The sequence below is a fragment of the Syngnathus typhle genome, linkage group LG19 (assembly GCF_033458585.1).
Source record: "Syngnathus typhle isolate RoL2023-S1 ecotype Sweden linkage group LG19, RoL_Styp_1.0, whole genome shotgun sequence".
Classification (NCBI taxonomy): Eukaryota; Metazoa; Chordata; class Actinopteri; order Syngnathiformes; family Syngnathidae; genus Syngnathus; species Syngnathus typhle.
In genome coordinates, this window is record NC_083756.1 from 5,379,445 (window position 1) to 5,397,081 (window position 17,637).

The 17,637-nt window shown below is 41.7% G+C and overlaps 1 protein-coding gene across 3 annotated transcripts in view; it reads left to right on the plus strand.

Moving 5' to 3' along the window:
* Positions 1-17,637, plus strand: part of LOC133143525 (partitioning defective 3 homolog) — a 126,645-nt gene that overhangs the window by 11,272 nt on the left and 97,736 nt on the right. The window lies entirely within an intron of this gene.

Below are 17,637 nucleotides of genomic sequence, written 5' to 3' on the forward strand. Positions count from 1 at the left end.
TGATCCTCTCATTTGTGCATTTCTGCGATATTATGATGTATTGTGGACGTTTGTGTCCACAATAACTCAAATGAACAGTGGGACACTGTGTGGGCGTACGGTTCCTCTTGTAGTTGTAGTAGTAAATCCAGTCCGTCCAGTTCTTTTGATCGGCAATCAGCTCTGGCCTAGTTTCTTTGTATTTTACAAAAAGGACTTTTCCTTAATTTGAATGGGTTAACGTTAACACTGATGTTGCAGATGTGAAGGCAGTTTTCACTCTGTGGGTTGTTTAGTGTACGTATTATTTGTTAGTAGTTGAGGAATGGCTATCTGGCTACGTTGGGCAGGCAATACATGGAATATACCCAGCAAATTATAATAAATAAATACATGAATAAAAAATAAATCCATTTTATATTCTGCATGTCTTCATTTGGGTTAACTTAAGCCTATCCTGTAATTGACTGACCGGGAGAGTCAAGGTTGTCAGTTAAGTGTGTGCATTTCAAAAGGGGAATCAAGTATTTTATTCCTCATATTGTTTTGCCATTTTAAACATAACCTGTTGAAAAGATTTTTGCTCCTTGCACAGTTTTCAGCTTATTTTGTTCTTTGCTGCCATCAGCTGGACATGAATTGAAAATACAGATGATAGGTGCAACAATTACGTCAAGAGATTTTAGAGTCGGAGCCGAGTTAATGAGTTAATAAATCAATTCGATTATATATGGGTCATTATTTTGAACTGTACAATTACAGGGACTCATTTGTAAGTATTGCTCCGCATTCAACAAATGCATTTTATTTGTTTTCGATAAAAGCAAGAAATGAGCCATTTGGGGATAAAAGTCAAGCCTTCTATGCGGGGTTGTTTCATTTGATTATTATTTGGGTTTTATTTTTATGTGCAACAACAAAGTGCCATTGTGACTTTGCTCCTTAGTGTTTGGTGTCTGCTTATTATGAGCAGGGGTGAATAAGGATGCCCTTTCTCGCTGATGCTAATTGATATGCCTCCTCGAATCCTCAGGGGTGGTAACTAGAAAATCCTCATTAGTGCTGAAGCTGATGAGGCCTTGACCAGAAACGAGACTTGTTGTTACACTTGTAGACCGCTAAGGGGCGCTACAACACTGCTTTTAGTGGTGTAGAGTTTTAACTTATGCATCAGAAATGTTCCTTTATTATTTATTTTTTTGATGAGGGTGGAAATAAGTGTGAATTACACTTTATATCATTACAATATTACATATTTAAATAGTTTTAACCGAAAGGTTTATAATTGAAACCAGACACATCGCTCTTGTTATCCATCTTGTTATCCCATGGTGGTCAATTTGCAATTTCCTAGACCCCGAAGTTGCTATTGCCATGGCAACCACCATTGGTACCAAGTGGGCACCTGCTTTTGGGTGGAGATCACGCTGTGAGTGAAATTAGCCGAGGCTAGAGCGAGGTCCCATCAGTTGTTCCCCAGGTACCAGAACACCGCTGGGGGAAATCAAAGACTAATTACTAATCACCAACGTGTCTTTGTGTGTGTGCAAGGAAGTCATTCAAATATGATATAGCTTCATTAATCCATATGCATCAATTTGATTTGCACATTTAAAAATATTCATGGATATATGCTTAGCAAGGAAACAATAAGGCACTCCAGCCCTTGATCCCTCATCTTCAGGAACATCTGTCAGCTCCAAATCTGCATGTAGGCAGAATATCCTCTCACCTCCACTGCTTTGTTTAGATGTTTATGGGCAACAGCAGGCCATTTTTTCCCCTTGAATTTCTCTCCAAGGCTTTGAACGTATCGCCTGTTTTTGTTTGTTTATTAGCTCGGCGAGTTTGTAGCCGCACTTTGTCGGGAACGATTGTTGTTCCTTTTCAGCAGCTCCCGCCTTCACATCGTTATAATCCCTCACAGAGGGGATATAGCCAATGTAATCACAGCCCTTTGTGCGCCTCGCCATCAGGGGAACCGGCGGATTTACTTTGAACAACTCCATGGCCTCTTGGCCATTTTATCCTTGTAGAACATTAGTAAATTACAATACTTTCCTTGTAATTAATTGACGTCATTTCGACTGTCTGCTGTTTAGCCAGAGTGTTAAAAAAAAAAAAAAAAAATTATGTGGGAGAAAGAATGACGCCACGACCCCCCCCTCCCCATCCTGTATTTGCCATGAATAGGGAAGGTTGTCCTGCTTGACAGCTGTCAGGGCCTCTTTGGTCCGAGTGACTGGGTAGGTATTTTGCCAAACAAGCCTATTATCTGTGCCGTTCTCCGCTCGCCCCTGGGGAGAATAATTGGGTCAGAGACAAACCATAAATGAAGATGACAGATACAGGCCCTCCGACTGAGCTTCTGGCACCCTATCATAGAACCCTGAAGGGCTGCACGGACCCTGATGAGAAGTGTTTTTGTCTTTTCTACAGATGGCCCTATAGGGACCAAAATAGGGTCAAAGACATCAACCTGGGTTTCTTTGAAATCCTATAGGCTCACTGTGTAGCTGCAGGGAGTTGATCTCCCACAGTTATTTTTTCAAGAGCCCCCGCTTCCTCTATTTTTTTTTCATATTCAGAATAACTGAGCCAAAGAAGGAGACCCACTCGGATTGTAGAGCAGCCACTCGGTTAAGTGGAGCCTGGCATGGCGGTTGGCACTGTTGAGAGCTCAAGTTGACACTGGCACGTGGAGGCAGGGAGGCGGTGCCAAGGCTGAGGAGCTAAGCTCGGGCGTGAGCACTTTAGGCTTGCATATTGTTGCAGACAGGCACACGCCAGCCGGGTAGGCTCTCATTGCCGCTGTACTCGTTTGAAAGGGCTCTTCAGATTACGTTGTGTTCTGTTCTCTAATACTGGAGGCTTACATCTACCACCGCTAGCTTGGCTTTGAATGAATATTTTTTTTTTTTTTCTGTCACTGTATTTCATGTACGCCTCAAAAAGAATCTGTTGTTAAATAGATGCATGTATTCAGGCATCTGAAGGTGGGCCATTTTGAGAGACATTTTTTTTATTCCCAAAAAGAAAATAATCTCACGAGTCCTTGCATGAATGCTTTATGTCCGTCGTGCGGCAGATGTGCCACAGCCTCGGGGCCTCCCGGTTATAGCTCATTATGTGAACATGTGCGTGTCCTTTTATTTGTGACTTTGCACGCTAAACTCATTCACAAGTCTGAAGTCTCGCCTATAAAGGAGCAAATAAAAGATGACATCGTCACTCGGAGTCTGCGATACTGTTATTTTGTTCCTCGTGCAAATATTCCCAGTTGGGGAAAAAAATATGAAAAGATACATTCTTCAAAATATGGACAAAGATCATATTGGTGCAGCATTTTTTTTTTTTTTTTAAATCCCTGTGTGTGTAGACTTTTATGCACTGGGCACTTTGAGATAAGGCAAAATTGCCCCGATGCTTTTAGCCGCCACTCTATCGCGACCACCAGCTGGGTCCTCCTTTCTGCTTGTGATGCGGAAGGTGGTCATGGTTTGCCCCCTGGCCATGTTGGAGAGGTTGGGGCGGGCAATTTGGCAGGATTTTCCAAGCCTGGCCCTCCACCACTTGGCAGATATTGCTCTCCCGTGCACTGTTTCTATGATGCCATAGCATCGTGATCCGACTGCTGTTCTACTTTTTGGCAAAAACTTTCCGCGCCGTCTCAGTGATTTGACACGCTTGTCTTTTCATCCTCTGCCATAGTTTGTTCCGTGTTTTCTTTCGATCAAACCCGCCGCCGCCTGCTAGATTTGTACGCTAGGCTTTTGTGTCGTGTCATTATTATGTCTGGGATGGAGAGGGGAAAAAAAAAACAAGCGAGAGGTATTACATTGGAGTGTGTGAAGCTGCAGGTTGATATGAATATCAAAGACTTTGTTTCCCGCCAGCAGGTGATGGTGCCTGTGGCGCTCCGACATAGACAGGTGGTCTCATCTGTGTGCGTGTTTGGGGTCTTTTTTTTTGTGTGTGTGTGTGTTCACTTCTCCCGTTTCAAAACTGCACATAGTCCCAGCTCGTGTGCATTTTCCGCAGGTTAACACGCCACATCAGATTGCGGCCTCTGTTATTTAACAACCGTGAGGTCTCATTCATTTTAAGGAGCCTGCTTTCGGTGGAACAAAACCTTCACTGCCCGTATTTCATGGTTGGCTTGGCGGAAGAGAAAGTTCAGATGCGATTCGGTTGCTTAAACTGGTTTAACCTTCATTTTCATCGCTTTGGATTGCAACAGCGATGTTTTTCCATCTCATCCAGAAATGAATAACCTTCCAGCTCTATTTCTCCGGTAGCCAGGTAACCATGGAAGTCGCACAACAACAAAAAGCCTATTAAGTTAAGAGGACACCCGAGAATTGATCATGTATACAAAACATCTCCTCATTTAGCATTGATTCACTCAACATGCACTGGGAGCATGTCAGTGACAGCACACATCAGAAGAATAATCATCTCTCCAGGGTGTCACAATGATCCACTGGCTGAAAATGGGAGCTCCAGTCTGTGCATGGTTGATTTATGGCATCCATAGGTTGGATGTTTCATGAATTGACAGCAGGGGGCACTGTGGTGTCACCACTGCTCAGCAGGATTAGAAGACCTGGCCAAACAAATTCTACTTAATAATAGTCTTATTGAAAGATTTATCTACAGGATTCATCAAGAGTTTACTTTGGGTGATAATCAAAATGTTTCAGGTGGTGGTTACCTGGAATATCTCTATACTTGATGGCATGTTGAAGGGGTGTTGACTGTTCAGCACTTTCTTTGTGAGAACCCAAAGCTCTGTTCTGAAGTTTACAATGATGGATCCTTTTATGGACTTCTCATCACAGCGTGACTCCTTTCTTCTGATCTGTTCAGAGCGTCTTATATTCACCCACTCGTTTGTTGAAAACACCGAGGCTGTAAACTTGGACCAAACTTTTTTTTGTCCAAAGTTTGACTCGAGTTCTTTCATAGGAAGAACATAACACGCGTGAAGCCTTTGACTTCCTCGCTCCGCATCACAGTTATGACAGGAAAGAGTGGGACGAGACATTCCTTCTCCAGAGGCGGAGAGGGAGAGGCTCCCACTGGCGTTCTCCTCTTCCTCAACTAGTTGCCTTACATCATGCGTGAAATGGCTGCAAATGGCTTCCCTTTGTCTATTGAAAGCATTCCTGTTATGCTTAACACGTGAAGCTTGACTTGGTATGTAGCTATTTGAAATTCACCTCATCGGAGTAACACTGTAAACACAGAAATATATAAGTCAATAAGCCCAAATGATTCGTGTCAATCATAAATATGGTTCACCTCGACTCTCTGCAGAAAACTTTTCTCCAACCACAGTACGCCTCAATTCTTAAGCCCTCTGCTTCCCAATTCCCACCGTACACATCTTTGGAGAAGTACTCATTGATGCTGCCGCACATCACCGAGAGCTTACGGGCCCCCGAAAGCGTATCGGCCTCGGCCGTTGGTTAACCACCCGGCTTATGCTGTTGATGAAGTCAAGCAGCCATCACCGGTTTCCTCTTATCCCGGTTAAAACCTGCATTGTGCTTCTGAGGTTTAGAGATGAGAAGAGGAAGAGGGAGACAAAGCAGGTTGCAAAAATCTCTGCTGGGGCTCAAAATACTCCAAAACAAGTCGAGTTGGATTTCTAATGTACACCATTGTAAATTTCCATCAGGGTTCAATTCAATCGTATAATTTTGACTGACACCAGGTTTTATTCTACTAAAGATGAAAGGGGTAGTCACGCATTTAGTCATGCCACGGGCACACACACGCAGCTTTGTGACGTGTACTTAAATACTTTTTTGTGATTGTGACATTTGGAAGCCGTTCAAGTAAAATATTGACGTTGTACTTAAGCTGTATTGACTAGAGGGGTGACATGTTGCGTGACTTATGCGGGACTATTAAACCCAATGGAGCTTGGAACAATGCGGATGATATAATGACGGCGGTGAGCAATGTTTTGTCTCTGAAGCTCTGCCTGAAGGCAGTAAGGCTCTTTGGGGAATGACTGTCATTTGTTTTTGTCCAACTTTAGCGGTGTCAAATTATACATGCATACACCTGACCAGTTCTCAAGCTTCATGATTTAAATCTAGTGTGATACCTATTCTCCTGAGTAACTTGTTTACCCCAAAACACACTTTTTTTTTCTTTTTTCTTTTTATAGTGGCAGTAGCGATACTGTAGGTCCTTAATGGAGCTGAGGAGAAACAGTAGTTTTGTGCCCTCAGCGGATGGGTTTTTATTGCCCCTCAATGAGATGAGCTTATTGGAGGCCTCTTTCGGAGGAGGCGGGGTTTTATGGCTGATTGTGTGGATGTGAGCACTCATAAACCCAAGTGGAGGGGACCTTATTTTATGATCTCATTTGGGACTGGGCTTTTTTTTTTTTTTTTCTTCAGGACTAATACTGTGTAATGTGATTGTTGGAGAAATGACCTGTGCTTCTGCTGAAACCTGTTTAAAGTGGTAACATGTCTTGTATTGTTTGCACCCTCAATGTTTTATATTAAAGAGCAGCGCAGTCAAGCTTGTTCAAGGTCAAAATATTTTTTTAAAAATAATCATCCGTAACGACTGAAGATTCATATTGAGCGAGTGTACATGGACAGTACTGATTTATTTTTTTTGTTTGCTCCTGGATAGTGTTTACTATATGTATACCGTATTTTCCGCACTATAAGGCGCACCTTCAATGAATGGCCCATTTTTAAAACTTTGTCCATATACATATAAGGCCCACTGGATTATAAAGCGCATAGAATAAATAACTCAACGTTGCTCAGACGTTAATGCAATCACAATATAGTAACACTCAAAATAGTGAAAACAATAACAATATATCAATGCGTTGCTCAAACGTTAATGTCACACAACATACAAAATAAACACGTAAAGCTTACTTTAATAAATGAGTCATCCACGAATCCATATTAGTCCATATATAAGGCGCACTGGATTATAAGGCGCACTGTCGGCTTTTGAGAAAATGGGAGGTTTTTAAGTGCCCCTTATAGTGCGGAAAATACGGTAATTCTACTTACATGATCCAGCACCTGCACGAGGCTCTCATTTTTTTTTTTCCCCCTCACACTGACTGCAACGCCTTGAAGTTTCCTGCATGTTGTATGAAGGTTCCGGTCAGAGTATTAGTGCCAAGCTGCACGGGGAATACTCCACACCTCATCTCTGTGCTCACGCAGCCACTGATAGGAGGCTCATTATGCATCAAATGGCCATAAATGGCCCTCGCATTGCCCGTCTTATCTGGATGAGCAGTTTTCCTCAGGCGCTCTAATCTAAGTGTGTGTTTTACACTGCGTGTATACTCCATGTATGCACGTCCAGTTTATGTTTTCGCCTTACGCCATCGTGTCATTGTTGCTTGCACGTCTTATTTTGTGTTTTTGTATGAATATATCTCCATATAGTTGTTTACCGGACTGCCGACGTGTCCAATACTGCCCCTCCCTCCCTTCCCGGTTTTACATTAGCTCACCCTGCTGATAGAAAGCCGCGATAACACCCCCCTATCACATCAAACGAGCCATGGAAGAGGTTTGAGGGAAGAATGCTATCTGTCTTTCCATCCCTTCTTTTTTTTCCCCTTATCTTTCTTCCCTCCATCCCCATGTTAAACCAATTAACAGTAATTACCAAGCCACCGCAGGCGCGCTGTCTTTCTGCTGGCTCCGCTGTTTTGTCCTCATCACCACGCTGACATGAAGAGAGGCTCCGGTACGTGTCGGGAAGCAGGTCATTACTGTTTATTAGCTAAGGGAGGTTGATTTCCCCCGATGAGCCCTGCAGGAGCCCAGTAAAGTTGAGCTGTTTGGTCAGGCAGTTGACTTTACTAGTCAGTTTTACGTCTCGTCGTCAGTTGAGGTGATTTTTATAGTCGTGATAATATCAGAGCAAGTGCAAAGATTTTTTATAGAAACTGTGTCTTTTTTATGGGATGTTTTGATTTTTAATCATTTTTTTTAATGTAACAACTTCAGATGTGGTTGCGCCAATTGATGTCATCAAGCGTGACTTTCCGGCTGTGCCGCCATCTGTTTTTCCCCCTTTTTTTTTTCCACTCCATTTAGGTTCAGAATAGAACGGCACTTAGTAGAACTCAGACCTTTGCAATCCCGAACTATCTTAATTTGAGCCGAACTAAAAATAGATTTTTGCAGGAAACAATAGTTTTTCAAAACATATCTCTGGTCCAAGGTCATATTGGCCCCACATTGTTGATGGTTGTGTCGTTATTTATATGTTTATGTATTGCACAATGCAAAAGTACCCGTCGAAACTAATCTTTAATATTTTAAAGCACTTTTGAGTACCTCGACAAGATTCCGCAAAAGACGTTCCCATAATATTATCCTTTCGTGCACAGTAAGAAAATGTATTCCCCAATCTAGTTACTTTTACTCTTTTTAACTTTTTGGAAATCTCTCTCAGGTCTAGACCATTGACCAGGAAAATAAAGAGTAGTTCACGCAAACTTTGGATGACTTTGCGATGTGTGCCGAGTTATGAAAAAGTGCAAAATATGATATGACTCATTGGAATATGAAAAAGAACTCTGCAGGCTGAACACACACTGGTTGGCATTGGATCAACCTGCATAGGGAATATTGGTTTCAGTTGAATGGCAGAAAATGAGACAAAGATCTCCATTGGTAATGAAACTCAAAAGGTTGGCTTACCGTGGATCCCAATGCAGACAACAACTTTAGCAAGTTGGGAGCTTTTAAACAAAGGTATCAAAAAAAGTATCTTTTTTTTCTGCCTTTATTTGGAAAATAGCCTTCTTCACAAAGCACAATAAAAGAAAGACGAGATAACCGAAATGTTCACGGCAGAAAAATCTCTGCAATTTAAAATAGCCCCACCGTGAACCATCACATGTAAATCGGAATAATACTCCCGTGCATATTGAAATTAAGAAAACACAAGTAGCTGTTGTTAATATTCAAATGAGTCATTCAGTGCAGCAAGACATAATCAATCGGTCACAGATCACGAACGACTCCAACAATAAGACAATTAATCATGCTTAGCCGTTCTTCTTCTAACCTGTAATCACGGTGCGTGCTGAAGCCCGATGCCTTTTTTGAATATGTATGAGCACACACACACACACACACACACACCTACACACTTGATTAAAAAATGGATTTTAGATGGTAATCGCTGCAAACAAAAAGAGGTAATAACTCCAACACAAGAGACCTTGGATGCCCACTTAGCACACGTTGGGAACCACACAACAGACTCCCCCGCACATAAACTTGCACACATGCCCCCAGCCCTTCAAGTGTTTGAGGGACCATGACCTCATCATTTGGAGAAATCCTCCATTTCCCTGTAGTGAGTGGTCGTCATACGCCTGAATTATTTAGGATCCTTTTTTATTAGCTGTATTGATATTGGTATCTACCTCAATCAGGTCAGTTTCATCGACAGATGACTGGAGCAGTGGAATCGGGCTTTGGTGTGCATTCATCAACACGGTGGTGGGTTGGCATGGAAACATGATCAGACTCATGTTTGAGAATAGCTAACGATTATATCATAGACCCCAGGACTAGTGATAATGGTGAAGATTGACAATTCACACAAATACATAACATTAAAAGCGTAGTATAGCGTATGATTATACTATGGACTTTAAGGGCATCTATGGCTGACCAGAGTAATAATAATAATAATGATCATACATTTTATTTATAAGGCGGCTTTCAAGGCACTCAAGGCCTCCGAGGCACTCGAGGTCGAGTGAATTCAAGAGTGAATTGTAAACTCCAACAACTACTTGCTTTTAATAGGATTTTTGTCAAAGGCTGGAACGGATTAATGATGTTGTCATTCATTTCAATGGGGAATCATGATTCAAGATATGAAAGGCTTGCCTGTGGTCACATGCATTGTCGCGAAAGGAATTTAACTCCTATATCAAGGCGCTAATGCCCTTCCAGTATGCTTGAGTGTAGTTCAGCTGGACTGCACACTGTAATAATAAATATAATATAATAAATAATAATCATAATAAATATAATAAACATAATAAATATATAATAAATAATAATAAGTAAATATAAAAAATAAATATCTTTTAAAAACTTACGTAAGTTACTGTAAACAAAGTTATATTATGCATGATTTTCCAGTTGAGTTCCCGTGAGTCGATCCAACCGTATGGGGTATAGATTTGTAATATTCTTCACAGAAATCCATTCATACATTTGGTATGGTCTTAAAGCATGTTTCCTTCCTCAGAAATCAGTGTTAAGAATAATATTTCATAATGGGTCTGGGCTGTTTTTATAGTGTCTCCCAGCTGCAGGTGGCTGAGCAGTCTTATGGTTGCGGGGCCTGCAAGGAGGGAGGGGTGGGGAGGGGAGGCATTGACCTGTGAAAACCTCCAGCCTCAGACTGCTCACTCTAATTCAATAAGGCCATTCAGACTGCATGAAGGCAGCATATGCGCTTAGCCATGTGTCTTGATGGTCCCACGCAGGGCAGCTTCGACCAATTTTCACGCTCATTTACGTTCCAAGCTGCGTTTTGGATTTTTGGTTTTATCTAAGCGTTAGTTTTCCATATTTACGCTATCAATGATTATTGTCTTGAAGATCTCATAGATAGTCATTTCATAAGTGCTGTTCTTGCTTCCTATTCCCACTTGACATCTCTAAAAATGGCAAAGCGGGTGAGGATGATGTCTCCTTCCATGGATGGATAGGAGGAGATCAGTGGTTGGGGGGTCCAGTGTTGACAAAAGGAAAAAAAGGAGTCTGTCTCGGTGTGGAGAGAAAGGGGCAATGGGAGGTATCTAATTACCTTCATCCCCCGCTGCTGCCTCTTGTGGCTGTCTCCTTCTTATATCAGTCCTTGGCACCTCCAAATTAAATTTGTCCTGAGTGGGAGTGAAAAGGGGGGGATGGGTGGCCGGATCACGCGAGGGGAAGGTGAACATACTCGGCTCCATCAGGGCCCCCCAGAGGATCCGTTGCTGACTATGACAAGCCAGATGCAATCAGGAGTGTGTATGTGTGTGCGTCCAGTCGAGAAGACAGCAGAAACCTATCTTGGAGATAAACACGGTGCGGCATCAGTGGGGCCCCGGGGCCGAAGCAAACGCCCACTTTCTGTCGGATGCTCATGTCCACTCACAGAATTGATTCCTCTTCTGTGCGATCGGACCCATCAAGAGACGTTTCTCCGGCTGTAGTTTACTGACTCGGTGCAAAAAGTGCAGCGTCTGTCTGAGGAGCAGATGGACAGCAGATGAAAAGCAAAAGGTTCCTGCGGAAATGTGGAGTAAATGGTCTCGAGTCACTGACAGGCGCCCTCAGCCACCTAGTAAAAATAAATACCATATTTTCCGGACTATAAGGTGCACCTTCAATGAATGGCCCATTTTAAAACTTTGTCCTCATATAAGACGCACCATTAATGCATCATGTCAGATTTTTAATCCAAATCATTCTCCATTTTATCTTTTTTATTTTAACTTCAGCCGCAACAAATGACTTTATAATCACAAAATAATGATCCATAGTATTTTTGATTCATAGTCTTCAGCAGGCCACCTATGATTGATTTCATGACACAATGCTTCGGGCCAGTTTAAATTTAGGAATTCGGTCCATATATAAGGCGCACCGGACTATAAGGCGCATTGTCGGCTTTTGAGAAAATTTTAGGTTTTTAGGTCAGCCTTATAGTCTGGAAAATACGGTAACTAAATAATGGTGTTGGTTCCTCTCAACATCTAACATATCTAAGATATGGAAGACACTATTTTGCAACATTTTAAAATCCCAGCTAATCAGACATCTGAAATCATATGATGTCCTCTTTTTGCGTTCGTGTATCTTAAATGGATGATTTATGAAGCTGGAGTTCTCCCGGTGATATTATTTCCCATGGGAGTCATATTGGGTTCCTCCAGGAAGGAAGAGGCTCTGCGTGAAAGGTTGGGACGGTAGACCACCCACTCGACTCAACATACGGCACTTAGCGTTGGCTGATGAAAACACACAGTGTAGCCAACAGGATTAGATTCCTTTTTTTTTTTTCCAAACGAGGAGAATTTTTGTTCAAGTGGGTTACTGCAGCATGCACAAAGCAACATTTCATTTTCCCTCTGTAAAGTATAACAATGCTTTTTTCCAAACATATTAATCGCACCGACATTGACTAATTGAATTCACCAACAGCCCCAGCTGCTGTCATCATCGCGCTTTCGATTATTTCACCCGGTGCGGCAAATCTGGCAAAATGTCAGTGCATCATTTTCGTGGCTTTAGTATATAAAAACAAAAAGAATGATGTCCATATCTCTGCAAAAGCGTGTTGTATTCTAAACACACATGTCGTGTTTGAAATGATTTAGTGTGCAATGTAATCCGCGCTGAAGAAAATTCCCATCAGCTCTGTTTGAGGTTGTTTTAAGAGAAAACCATGACAAAGAGAATGATTCATAACCCGCTTTAAGTGTGTGCGTGTGCAAAGCAAAGTTAAGCAGCCTATAGGCGAAGCGAGCACCCTTGGGAGGGCTTTTATTCCAAGCTAAATGAAATCCTACATCAAGCAGGGTTTCAAAAGCCATCCCAGAGGCCTTCTTAAGAAAATATCAATGCCCCATATTCCAAATCCTGGGAGTTTTCGATTCTGGGAACGACCCCCCTTCCACCCTCGATCCTGTTATTCCAGCGACTACAAATAGACTTTTTGAAAACTCATTAGTTTGCTGTCATTTGTTGAGATATTTTCAGTTCTTGATTTTTTTTTTTTTTTTTTTTTTTTTAGGTTGACCCAGGTTGTGCACTTTTCATTAATGAACAATTTTTTTTTCCCAAGTGCCACAACAGTATGCTAGTGGTTAGCGTATATCCTAGAAAAGGTGAAGACCATAAATTATGTCCAAATTTGTAGGCTATGCCTTCGAAGATATTACTCATTCTAATATTACATAAATTAACAAGTATGACCACAAGAATTGAGAAGATCCACTTTCTTGTTTCTTTTTTGTGGGTGCACGCTTAAAGTGCAGGAAGAGTTCCCAGCCCAGTTACTGTCTAAATTGTTGATCTTAGTTCAGTGCCATGTGCTTCTGGTCTTCCTCAAAAATCCACTGCAAAGGCCGCATGCATATTAGACAGAGATGCTGTAACCAGATCATGACAAAGTGCCGGACAGTTGCCCAAAACACGAGTTCTCAAGACGGAACGGATCTGCCTGGAATAGTGTTGACCATCTGCTTTTAGAATTACAGGACAGCAGACACCTCAGTGCCAAATGGGGAAAACTGTGAAAATGATTATCATGTTGAAACACACAAAAGAGCCTTTTGTTCATCCTTAAAATGAGGTGCAATGCTGCTGATGATGGAATGCTGATCAATTTCACCGGAAAAAAAAGTATTATATAGTAATTTTTAAATTCCTCAACACCGCATTTCATTTGACGTGACAAATAAAAAAATGAACTCTTTTTTTTTTTTTTGGCCTATATACTTTTTCATCGACATCCCTCATAATATTCCAATATGGTGCACTTATCATAACCAATCCATAACTGATAGCACTTAAGTGAAGTGCACCTTTCGAAAAGAATTAAAACAGAAACTCAAGACACTCTGTGGCATCTCACGATGTGAAAAATATCACATGAAAGGTAAATAGCCCATTCCAGCAGTAACAAATAGCTTGTTGCAAAAGAGGAGCTCTTATAAATACCCATTAGATAAACCCAATTGTCTCACTGCCAGCGTTGGGGACCGGAGCTCCCTGACTGGAGCCATGAGTGGCATTCATCAACAGCCATTGTTATTCTTCTGACTGCTTCATTGGAGGTAATTGACTGGAGAATTATGTCGCATGATCAGTGCACCTATGGTGATATGCACACGAGATTGATTTGGTCAGTGGAAGTGCTTTTACACTGAGCTACTCTTATTCTGATGAAAATGTTACAATGAAGCGGGACAACGACGGCTGATGAGAGGCGATGAGAATGAGGAGGAGACGGAAACCATTACCGCGGCCCATTTATTTAGGTACTGCATCCTTCATAATGAACAGTTTTTGGGCCTCAGTGTTGTCGTAATAAGAGAGGAGATAATACGAGCTAGGAAGAAATAAGTGAGGTTATTATATTGAGAGGCTGCATGGAACCACTGCAAAGACAGGAAAGTTCCTTGAAGGAGCTCAAAATAATAATAGTAAAACAAATATATATACCGTATTTTCCGAACTATAAGGTGCACCGGACTATAAGGCGCACCTTCATTGAATGGCCCATTTTAAAACTTTGTCCTTATATACGTAAGGCGCACCGGACTATAAGGCGCACCGTCGGCTTTTGAGAAAACTTTAGGTTTTTAAGCGCGCCTTATAGTCCGGAAAATACGGTAATGATAGTTTTTAAAAAAAATTTGACCTCATCGATATGTCAATGGCAGTGTTGTGGTCCACACGACTGACTTTAATGGCACCGATATGGGATTTATTTCCTGAGTGTGGATGGTTGTCCAGGTCCCGTGTGATTGAACGCTGATCACTCCAGTGCGTCAGTAGGGATTGAAACCAGCTTTCCCGTGACCTTGAACAGGATAAGCGCTGGAAAATGAGGTTTGGATGGATGGACCCCAGGTACCCAAAATATCTTGGTTTGAATATCCATAAATGGGCTGGCTAGAAAAGAAGTCTCTTGGCCTGAGTTACAGAAGGACAATTTTATTTTCCTAAAAAAGGGACAAGGCCAAATTGGATGTATTCTAAAAATTTAAGCAGCTTAGTGTTCACAGCCTATGTGTAATGTGTATGTCCCTGCATGTGTAATAGATTCACTCCAGTGACTGAGGGCTGTTTTGGTCCCTGGAGAGAGCGAAGCACTTCTCAACTGCTCAACTCGGTCAAATCAAATCCTTGGACGTGACATTGGGAACAAAATCCTGATTAACACAAGCCTTGTCGGCTTCTGAACATATGCAAGAAACAAACGCGGCCAAATACTTGGGTGATGCTGGATGACCGGCATAAACGACAAAACTGCAAATTGTTTAAATGCTGATAGAAACCAAGCGTTGATTATTTTAAAATTCCCATTGAGACCGAGGCTTTGCATTGATGTAACAGTGAGGCGCATCCACGCAGAGCCCCCATCCTCATTCGGGTCATGGGAGCCAAACGTCAGCATTGTTACCGAACCGAAACGCTTTCATTCTGCTGCTGTCATACGCGCAAATTGGCTGACTTCAGTCACGGCCTCTTTTTGACATTCTCTGCCCGCCAGCTATTCTGCTTCCAACAGGTTGATTTGTCACCAGGGATGATAATTTATACTTCCACCCACAAATCCCCCAAAGGGCAAATTTATGTAGACTAGAATGTACAATAAAAGTCAACTAAACTTCCATCCTTGGCCTGAAGTCGTTTTGGTTTAGCTTGACCTCACCTCCTTAGCTTTGTCGAATATTCGAAAATGACAAAAAAGGTTGCGCCTACATTTTAGGACCTGCCACACCTTTGATAAAGCTTTTTTTTTTTCATCTCCCTATTTGTTTTCCACCATGTAATCAGATTGTGGCGTAATGAAGCTGTAAGGGAAAGGGACGACAATTATGCGTACAAAATGAGCTCAGCTTCTCCGTTGAAAGCGTATTTTAAAAAACATGTGGTTGGAAGAGATGCTGCTTGGAAATGGCCCAGATTGCTCCCCATGGGGCTGTAACGTCGCTCGCTACTGATAGCGTAGTGTGATTGCAGACTGTGTGGGATTTTCGCGTCGCTTGTGTCAAGCAATCTAGAGACAATAATGGCCTGGCAAACTAAAACCCCCATTTGGAGAGAATTGGCATCCCCGTAGTGTTGCATGCATCCTTCATGATGGATTACAAACTGTCACAGCAGCTCACTCACTCCTTTTCACAGTCGTTATAGAAAGCGAGAAGGTTCAGAGGTGAGCTACTAAGATGTTAGAAAATGCTGGCTTTTGTGTTTTGGCATCTTTGTACTTTTACAGTCTGCTTGTTGTCTCAAAAATACAGACGGAAACTTATTTTTCTTGGCTAAACTTTAGTGTAATAAAAAAATCAGTGCAGCCCAATTGGCTTTGTTTTTTTTTTTTCCCCTTCTTTTCTCTTCTGCCATCTCACCATGTCTTCAGGGCTTTGTAGAACCGAAGCAAAGCAATTTTTCTGGAACCGTATCTATCGTGCAGCTTGTCCTCATGCAAATTCCCTCAGATATACTGAAATTTACATAATTTTCCAATTGACTATTATCCTTATTACCAGTTCGGGTTTGGCGTCTCAGGAGGATGCACCATTCTCACCTTGTGATGATTTAATATCACATTAAAGTTTGCTTGTTTAGTATTGATGGACAGTATAATTTTCTAATAAAAAAAAACAATTCTTGAGATGGATATTTTGGAGAAAGTTTTTTTTTTTTAGGGGGCAGGAAGAGAGAAAGTAGAGAAAACAAACTTCCGTTGTATCAAATGTTTGGGCGATTATTTAATATGATTATTTGAATACATCGTTTCTAACAAACACACACACACACTGTCTTGATCATCTTTGCATTGTGGACTCCTTCGCCCTTACCTCCTCACCTTGCATTTTTTCTTATAATAACCTGGGCCAGTTTCCAAGACAACCACTCCATCAGCCTCTCAGCCTCTCTCATGTCTTTGCTTCCAATAATATACCCGAAAGTGCCAGTGCGTGTGTGTCACACTGTTTTCGCTCTTTTATGTGTTACATGAAAAAATGTCCAGCCAGATTCTTGATGTCTTTGTCAAAGTTAAGCAGTGTGAAGCTCTCAGTGTGCAAAACTCCCTGGCATGCATTCCAGATGTGTTCATGTATTCCTCCGCAAAATTCTATCCCGTCTTACATGGGGTCTAGTTTCACAATAAAGATCCCCCAAGTGTGTATTTGGTGCGAGACAGCACTGTTGATGATCAATGGGCTGTCAGTGGTTGATTCGGAGGGAAGCAAGCTTCATTTAATGGAATTCCATGAAGATGGACAGAAGAATTCCAGCGAGGAAAAGCCAACTTTGCTGACAGAGGGACGGGAGAGATTAATCCCTCTGTGAATTGACACTAAGGAAAAAAATCCACAATTTATACAAAAAAAAAAAAAGCCCACATATGAACGTCTATAATGATAAAAAGTACTAAGTAGTCCTTATCTTCTCCACCCTGTTTTCAACTTCCATTACCAACTCCTTCCCATCATCCCCGCTTTGTAAACTGCAATAATACTTTCACCGCCTAAGCAAATATTTGAAACAAACGTTGAATCACTAAATCAACCAATCGATGCTTCAGGTATTACCGTTAAGTATATAATTTCCCGGTGGCTATATTGACCCAAATCTTCTTCAAGCTTGAGCAAATATTACTTTCGTCCATTGGAAGGTTGACAAGAGACGAGCAGCTGCTGAACTGAAATTGGTGTCACAAATTACCGGCAAAAGATTTGCTCAGGCTGCGTGGAATCTTTCTTTTTCTCTATTTTCCATATAATTCAGATCACCTAGTAATTGCACCTGAAAGTCCACCCAAATAGCCTGGAATGTTTCGGGCCGGCTTAACATAAAACATGCCTGTGGCCTTCATGTCATCAGG